Source organism: Salvelinus namaycush, unplaced genomic scaffold, assembly GCF_016432855.1.
Source record: "Salvelinus namaycush isolate Seneca unplaced genomic scaffold, SaNama_1.0 Scaffold312, whole genome shotgun sequence".
Classification (NCBI taxonomy): domain Eukaryota; kingdom Metazoa; phylum Chordata; class Actinopteri; order Salmoniformes; family Salmonidae; genus Salvelinus; species Salvelinus namaycush.
In genome coordinates this window covers 56601-66475 of record NW_024060031.1, presented here as the reverse complement: position 1 = coordinate 66475, position 9875 = coordinate 56601, and positions in this window count along the sequence as shown.

Below are 9875 nucleotides of genomic sequence, written 5' to 3'. Positions count from 1 at the left end.
CATGCTTTCAACCGATCGCTGCCCGCACCCGCCCGCCCGACTAGCATCACTACTCTGGACGGTTCTGACTTAAAATATGTGGACAACTATAAATACCTAGGTGTCTGGTTAGACTGTAAACTCTCCTTCCAGACTCACATTAAGCATCTCCAATCCAAAATTAAATCTAGAATCGGCTTTCTATTTCACAACAAAGCCTCCTTCACTCATGCTGCCAAACAGACCCTCGTAAAACTGACTATCCTACCGATCCTTGACTTCGGCGATGTCATTTACAAAATAGCCTCCAACACTCTACTCAGCCAACTGGATGCAGTCTATCACAGTGCCATCCGTTTTGTCACCAAAGCCCCATATACCACCCACCACTGCGACCTGTATGCTCTCGTTGGCTGGCCCTCGCTACATATTCATCGCCAAAACCACTGGCTCAAGGTCATCTATAAGTCTTTGCTAGGTTAAGCCCTGTCTTATCTCAGCTCAATGGTTACCATAGCAACACTCACCCATAGCAAGTCCTCCAGCAGGTATATCTCTCTGGTCATCCCCAAAGCCAATACCTCGTTTGGCCGCCATTCCTTCCAGTTCTCTGCTGCCAATGACTGGAACGAATTGCAAAAATCACTGAAGCTGGAGACTCATATCTCCCTCTAACTTTAAGCACCAGCTGTCAGAGCAGCTTACCAATCACTGCACCTGTAAATAGCCCACCCAACTACCTCATCCCCATATTGTTATATATTTTTGCTCTTTGCACCCCAGTATCTCTACTTGCACATTCATCTTCTGCACATCTATCACTCCAGTGTTTCATTGCTAAATTGTAATTATTTTGCCACTATGGTCTATTTATTGCCTTATCTCATTTGCTCACACTGTATATAGATTTTTCTATTGTGTTATTGACTGTACGCTTGTTTATTCCCTGTGTAACTCTTTGTTGTTGTTTGTGTCGCACTGCTTTGCTTTATCTTGACCAGGTCGCAGTTGTAAATGAGAACTTGTTCTCAACTGGCCTACCTGGTTAAATAAAGGTGAAATAAAACATGTTTATAAAGAAGGATAGTAGATGGGACCTGGCTACATAGGGTCAGAAGGATAGTAGATGGGACCTGGCTGCATAGGGTCAGAAGGATAGTAGATGGGACCTGGCTGCATAGGGTCAGAAGGATAGTAGATGGGACCTGGCTACATAGGGTCAGAAGGATAGTAGATGGACCTGGCTACATAGGGTCAGAAGGATAGTAGATGGGACCTGGCTGCATAGGGTCAGAAGGATAGTAGATGGGACCTGGCTACATAGGGTCAGAAGGATAGTAGATGGGACCTGGCTGCATAGGGTCAGAAGGATAGTAGATGGGACCTGGCTGCATAGGGTCAGAAGGATAGTAGATGGACCTGGCTACATAGGGTCAGAAGGATAGTAGATGGACCTGGCTGCATAGGGTCAGAAGGATAGTAGATGGGACCTGGCTGCATAGGGTCAGAAGGATAGTAGATGGACCTGGCTACATAGGGTCAGAAGGATAGTAGATGGGACCTGGCTGCATAGGGTCAGAAGGATAGTAGATGGACCTGGCTACATAGGGTCAGAAGGATAGTAGATGGGACCTGGCTACATAGGGTCAGAAGGATAGTAGATGGGACCTGGCTACATAGGGTCAGAAGGATAGTAGATGGGACCTGGCTGCATAGGGTCAGAAGGATAGTAGATGGGACCTGGCTACATAGGGTCAGAAGGATAGTAGATGGGACCTGGCTACATAGGGTCAGAAGGATAGTAGATGGGACCTGGCTACATAGGGTCAGAAGGATAGTAGATGGGACCTGGCTACATAGGGTCAGAAGGATAGTAGATGGGACCTGGCTACATAGGGTCAGAAGGATAGTAGATGGGACCTGGCTACATCGGGTCAGAAGGATAGTAGATGGGACCTGGCTGCATAGGGTCAGAAGGATAGTAGATGGGACCTGGCTACATAGGGTCAGAAGGATAGTAGATGGGACCTGGCTACATAGGGTCAGAAGGATAGTAGATGGGACCTGGCTACATAGGGTCAGAAGGATAGTACATGGACCTGGCTACATAGGGTCAGAAGGATAGTAGATGGGACCTGGCTACATAGGGTCAGAAGGATAGTAGATGGGACCTGGCTACATAGGGTCAGAAGGATAGTAGATGGGACCTGGCTACATAGGGTCAGAAGGATAGTAGATGGACCTGGCTACATAGGGTCAGAAGGATAGTAGATGGGACCTGGCTACATAGGGTCAGAAGGATAGTAGATGGGACCTGGCTACATAGGGTCAGAAGGATAGTAGATGGACCTGGCTACATAGGGTCAGAAGGATAGTAGATGGGACCTGGCTACATAGGGTCAGAAGGATAGTAGATGGGACCTGGCTACATAGGGTCAGAAGGATAGTAGATGGGACCTGGCTACATAGGGTCAGAAGGATAGTAGATGGGACCTGGCTACATAGGGTCAGAAGGATAGTAGATGGGACCTGGCTGCATAGGGTCAGAAGGATAGTAGATGGGACCTGGCTACATAGGGTCAGAAGGATAGTAGATGGGACCTGGCTGCATAGGGTCAGAAGGATAGTAGATGGGACCTGGCTACATAGGGTCAGAAGGATAGTAGATGGGACCTGGCTACATAGGGTCAGAAGGATAGTAGATGGGACCTGGCTACATAGGGTCAGAAGGATAGTAGATGGGACCTGGCTACATAGGGTCAGAAGGATAGTAGATGGGACCTGGCTACATAGGGTCAGAAGGATAGTAGATGGGACCTGGCTACATAGGGTCAGAAGGATAGTAGATGGGACCTGGCTACATAGGGTCAGAAGGATAGTAGATGGGACCTGGCTACATAGGGTCAGAAGGATAGTAGATGGGACCTGGCTACATAGGGTCAGAAGGATAGTAGATGGGACCTGGCTACATAGGGTCAGAAGGATAGTAGATGGGACCTGGCTACATAGGGTCAGAAGGATAGTAGATGGGACCTGGCTGCATAGGGTCAGAAGGATAGTAGATGGGACCTGGCTACATAGGGTCAGAAGGATAGTAGATGGGACCTGGCTACATAGGGTCAGAAGGATAGTAGATGGGACCTGGCTACATAGGGTCAGAAGGATAGTAGATGGGACCTGGCTACATAGGGTCAGAAGGATAGTAGATGGGACCTGGCTACATAGGGTCAGAAGGATAGTAGATGGGACCTGGCTACATAGTGTCAGAAGGATAGTAGATGGGACCTGGCTACATAGGGTCAGAAGGATAGTAGATGGGACCTGGCTACATAGGGTCAGAAGGATAGTAGATGGGACCTGGCTACATAGGGTCAGAAGGATAGTAGATGGGACCTGGCTACATAGGGTCAGAAGGATAGTAGATGGGACCTGGCTGCATAGGGTCAGAAGGATAGTAGATGGGACCTGGCTACATAGGGTCAGAAGGATAGTAGATGGGACCTGGCTACATAGGGTCAGAAGGATAGTAGATGGGACCTGGCTACATAGGGTCAGAAGGATAGTAGATGGGACCTGGCTGCATAGGGTCAGAAGGATAGTAGATGGGACCTGGCTACATAGGGTCAGAAGGATAGTAGATGGGACCTGGCTACATAGGGTCAGAAGGATAGTAGATGGGACCTGGCTACATAGGGTCAGAAGGATAGTAGATGGGACCTGGCTGCATAGGGTCAGAAGGATAGTAGATGGACCTGGCTACATAGGGTCAGAAGGATAGTAGATGGGACCTGGCTGCATAGGGTCAGAAGGATAGTAGATGGGACCTGGCTACATAGGGTCAGAAGGATAGTAGATGGGACCTGGCTACATAGGGTCAGAAGGATAGTAGATGGGACCTGGCTGCATAGGGTCAGAAGGATAGTAGATGGGACCTGGCTACATAGGGTCAGAAGGATAGTAGATGGGACCTGGCTACATAGGGTCAGAAGGATAGTAGATGGGACCTGGCTACATAGGGTCAGAAGGATAGTAGATGGGACCTGGCTGCATAGGGTCAGAAGGATAGTAGATGGGACCTGGCTACATAGGGTCAGAAGGATAGTAGATGGGACCTGGCTACATAGGGTCAGAAGGATAGTAGATGGGACCTGGTTACATAGGGTCAGAAGGATAGTAGATGGGACGTGGCTACATAGGGTCAGAAGGATAGTAGATGGGACCTGGCTACATAGGGTCAGAAGGATAGTAGATGGGACCTGGCTACATAGGGTCAGAAGGATAGTAGATGGGACCTGGCTACATAGGGTCAGAAGGATAGTAGATGGACCTGGCTACATAGGGTCAGAAGGATAGTAGATGGGACCTGGCTACATAGGGTCAGAAGGATAGTAGATGGGACCTGGCTACATAGGGTCAGAAGGATAGTAGATGGGACCTGGCTACATAGGGTCAGAAGGATAGTAGATGGGACCTGGCTACATAGGGTCAGAAGGATAGTAGATGGGACCTGGCTACATAGGGTCAGAAGGATAGTAGATGGGACCTGGCTACATAGGGTCAGAAGGATAGTAGATGGGACCTGGCTACATAGGGTCAGAAGGATAGTAGATGGGACCTGGCTACATAGGGTCAGAAGGATAGTAGATGGGACCTGGCTACATAGGGTCAGAAGGATAGTAGATGGGACCTGGCTGCATAGGGTCAGAAGGATAGTAGATGGGACCTGGCTACATAGGGTCAGAAGGATAGTAGATGGGACCTGGCTACATAGGGTCAGAAGGATAGTAGATGGGACCTGGCTACATAGGGTCAGAAGGATAGTAGATGGGACCTGGCTGCATAGGGTCAGAAGGATAGTAGATGGGACCTGGCTACATAGGGTCAGAAGGATAGTAGATGGGACCTGGCTACATAGGGTCAGAAGGATAGTAGATGGGACCTGGCTACATAGGGTCAGAAGGATAGTAGATGGACCTGGCTACATAGGGTCAGAAGGATAGTAGATGGGACCTGGCTACATAGGGTCAGAAGGATAGTAGATGGGACCTGGCTGCATAGGGTCAGAAGGATAATAGATGGGACCTGGCTACATAGGGTCAGAAGGATAGTAGATGGGACCTGGCTACATAGGGTCAGAAGGATAGTAGATGGGACCTGGCTACATAGGGTCAGAAGGATAGTAGATGGGACCTGGCTACATAGGGTCAGAAGGATAGTAGATGGGACCTGGCTACATAGGGTCAGAAGGATAGTAGATGGGACCTGGCTGCATAGGGTCAGAAGGATAGTAGATGGGACCTGGCTGCATAGGGTCAGAAGGATAGTAGATGGGACCTGGCTACATAGGGTCAGAAGGATAGTAGATGGGACCTGGCTACATAGGGTCAGAAGGATAGTAGATGGGACCTGGCTGCATAGGGTCAGAAGGATAGTAGATGGGACCTGGCTACATAGGGTCAGATATATCTACACTATATATTATTATTATTATTATTATTATATTATTATATATATTATATATCTACACTACCGGTCAATAGTTTTAGGACACCTACTTATTAAAGGGATTTTAATTTTTTCAAAGATTTTTACATTGTAGAATAATAGTGAAGACATGAAAACTATGAAATGACACATATGGAATCACGTAGTAACCAAAAAAGTGTTAAAAAAATCTAAATATATTTTAGAGTGTGCAAAGCTGTCATCAAGGCAAAGGGAGGCTATTTTGAAGAATCTCAAATATAAAATACATTTTAATTGGTTTAATGCTTTTTTGGTTACTACATGATTCCATATGTGTTATTTCATAGTTTTGATGTCTTCACTATTATTCTACAATGTAGAAAATAGTAAAAATAAAGAAAAACCCTAGAATGAGTAGGTGTGTCCAAACTTTCGACTGGTACTGTATGTGTCCCTCAGTGTTTGTCATTGGTGTTACCGTCTTGAAAATCACTTATTACAAAGATAAACATTCCCTTGAGCATTCCCTCCAAAAACTTAGCGTGCAACTAAATATTTTTAAAAACCTTTTAGCTACAAATTAGAAAGAGGATTGCAGTGTCACCTGGTGAACGTAATTTAAATGGAATGAAATTACATTATAAGCAAAATTATGAATCACATCACTATTACGTATTTTTAGGAGTTATTGACCTTAAATTTGAGCATCTTTGGCCTCCATGTCTGAAACTCCTCATTTACAGAGCAAATGAAACGTATTCCTTTCCTTTCTCCACATTATGTTACATTACTTCCTTATTCGATAATGAGCAGGATTAAATATGGATTAAGTATTTTTTCCCCCATCAATCTACAAACAATACCCTATAATGACAAAGCAAAAACATTTTTTTTGCCATTTTTGCAAAAAGTGAAATTACATCTTTAAATGTTCAAACATTTCTAAAAACCAGTTTTTGCTTTGTCGTTATGGGATATTGTGATGTCATGATGGGGTATTGTGATGTCGTTATGGGTTATTGTGATGTCATGATGGGGTATTGTGATGTCATGATGGGGTTTTGTGATGTCGTTAAGGGTTATTGTGATGTCATGATGGGGTAATGTGATGTCATGATGGGGTTTTGTGATGTCGTTATGGGTTATTGTGATGTCATGATGGGGTATTGTGATGTCGTTATGGGTTATTGTGTGTAGATTGATGAGGGAAAAAAACTATTGAATCCACTTCAGAATAAGGCTGTAATGTAACAAAATGTGGAAAAAGTAAAGTGGTCTGAATACTTTCTGAATGCACTGTACCTACTACTCCTGCTGGTGCCACAATGTTACCCTAATGGAGCTACCACCCCTAACATCTTCTCTCATCAGCCTGCTCATCAGCCTGCTCCTCAGTCTGCTCCTCAGCCTGCTGCTCAGTCTGCTCCTCAGCCTGCTCCTCAGTCTGCTCATCAGCCTGCTCATCAGCCTGCTCATCAGCCTGCTCCTCAGCCTGCTCATCAGCCTGCTCATCAGCCTGTTCCTCAGTCTGCTCCTCAGCCTGCTCATCAGTCTGCTCCTCAGCCTGCTCCTCAGTTTGCTCCTCAGCCTGCTCATCAGCCTGCTCCTCAGCCTGCTCCTCAGCCTGCTCATCAGCCTGCTCCTCAGTCTGCTCCTCAGTCTGCTCCTCAGTCTGCTCACCAGCCTGCTCATCAGCCTGCTCCTCAGCCTGCTCATCAGCCTGCTCATCAGCCTGCTGCTCAGCCTGCTCATCAGCCTGCTCATCAGCCTGCTGCTCAGCCTGCTCCTCAGCCTGCTCATCAGTCTGCTCATCAGCCTGCTGCTCAGCCTGCTCATCAGTCTGCTCATCAGCCTGCTCCTCAGCCTGCTCCTCAGTCTGCTCACCAGCCTGCTCATCAGCCTGCTCCTCAGCCTGCTCATCAGCCTGCTCATCAGTCTGCTCATCAGTCTGCTCCTCAGCCTGCTCCTCAGCCTGCTCATCAGCCTGCTGCTCAGCCTGCTCATCAGCCTGCTCATCAGCCTGCTGCTCAGCCTGCTCATCAGTCTGCTCATCAGCCTGCTGCTCAGCCTGCTCATCAGTCTGCTCATCAGCCTGCTCCTCAGCCTGCTCCTCAGCCTGCTCCTCAGCCTGCTCATCAGCCTGCTCCTCAGTCTGCTCCTCAGTCTGCTCCTCAGTCTGCTCATCAGCCTGCTCCTCAGTCTGCTCCTCAGTCTGCTCATCAGCCTGCTCCTCAGTCTGCTCCTCAGTCTGCTCCTCAGTCTGCTCATCAGCCTGCTCCTCAGCCTGCTCATCAGCCTGCTCATCAGTCTGCTCATCAGTCTGCTCATCAGTCTGCTCATCAGTCTGCTCATCAGCCTGCTCCTCAGCCTGCTCATCAGCCTGCTCATCAGTCTGCTCATCAGTCTGCTCCTCAGCCTGCTCCTCAGCCTGCTCATCAGCCTGCTGCTCAGCCTGCTCATCAGCCTGCTCCTCAGCCTGCTGCTCAGCCTGCTCATCAGTCTGCTCCTCAGCCTGCTCCTCAGCCTGCTCATCAGCCTGCTCCTCAGCCTGCTCATCAGTCTGCTCCTCAGCCTGCTCCTCAGCCTGCTCATCAGTCTGCTCCTCAGCCTGCTCATCAGCCTGCTCATCAGCCAGCACCCCGTTACATTGCTGCTTGTAGCTATATTTCAACTTATTTTAGCTCCAATCTTCAATCAGTAGTTGAAGCTATATAATAATCTCTTTAAATTATTATGAAACCAATTATTATATTAAAACCCCCCCACAAAAAATGTCAAACTGACAATTGATCTAGATGCCATAGGAATCCAATACATACCACCAATTAAAACATTTGCATTGGGCCTATCAAAACAATTGAAATGAAACGGTTGATATAGCTATAGGCTTAATGAGAGTGAGAGTGACAATCAACACAAGAGTGACAATAGGGACAATCCTATTAGAAGTCTTTAGGTACAGAGGGGTATTAGTTATAATGCTGATCCACTGGGAAGACCTCTATCTGTCCCGCAGTGCGTCCTATGTGAACCCGCCGTGAACCGTACCCTACAGCTCTACGGTGAACCTCTCCACCGTTTGCGCCAATGCACCCCAGCTGTGGAGAAATTACACCTCCTCATCTGTTACCAAACAACCTTTCATCAGGTAGGACTGAGTCTACTTCTACATAACTTCAGGTAGGACTGAGTCTACTTCTAGATAACTTCAGGTAGGACTGAGTCTACTTCTAGATAACTTCAGGTAGGACTGAGTCTACATCTAGATAACTTCAGGTAGGACTGAGTGTACATCTAGATAACTTCAGGTAGGACTGAGTGTACTTCTAGATAACTTCAGGTAGGACTGAGTGTACTTCTAGATAACTTCAGGTAGGACTGAGTGTACTTCTAGATAACTTCAGGTAGGACTGAGTGTACTTCTACATAACTTCAGGTAGGACTGAGTGTACTTCTACATAACTTCCTTGTTCGGACCCAGGAAGTTGTCCATTTTATGTTAACATTTTGATAATAGATTGGAAATATTATGCATGATAGCAACATTTGTGATTTTAGAAAATGATACAGAATACTGTATATAATATGGGAAGACATTGCTTTACTGTATATTAATGTTTTGTCAGCATTTATAAATCAAATCAAATGTTATTGGTCATATTCACATGGTTAGCAGATGCGAGTGTAGCGACATGCTTGTGCTTCTAGTTCCGACAGTGCAGCAATATCTAACAAGTAGTATGAACAATTCCACAATAACTACCTTATACACACAAATTTAAGTAAGGAATGGAATAAGAATAAATAAATATAAAAATATGGATGAGCAACGACAGAGCGGCATCGAGCAAGATGCAGTAAATAGTATAAAATACAGTATATACATATGAGATGAGTAATGTAAGATCTGTAAACAAAATTAAAGTGGGATTAATACAGTGACTTGTGTTCCGTTTATTAAAGTGGCCAATGATTTTAGGTCAGTATGTAGGCAGCAGCCTCTCTGTGCTAGTGATGGCTGTTTAACAGTCTGATGGCCTTGAGATAGAATCTGTTTTTCAGTCTCTCGGTCCCTGCTTTGATGCACCTGTACTGACCTCGCCTTCTGGATGATAGCGGGGTGAACAGGCAGTGGCTCGGGTGGTTGTTGTCCTTGATGATCTTTTTGGCCTTCCTGTCACATCGGGTGGTGTAGGTGTTGTCGTAGCTGAATCAGAATTAGTTAGGTAACATATATAAATAAGATGTTTTATTTATCTTTATGCTTGTCATTAGAATGTCTTCTTTTGGACTATACTGTTGGCAGTTGCATTTTCCTTTCTCTCTAGGGAAAAGTCACTTGGGGCCCAGAGAGGGGAGAGGTCAGGCTTGTCTTTTACATGTCTGGTAATATGCAGAATATCAGAAAGGGAGAAGTCAGGTTTGTCTTT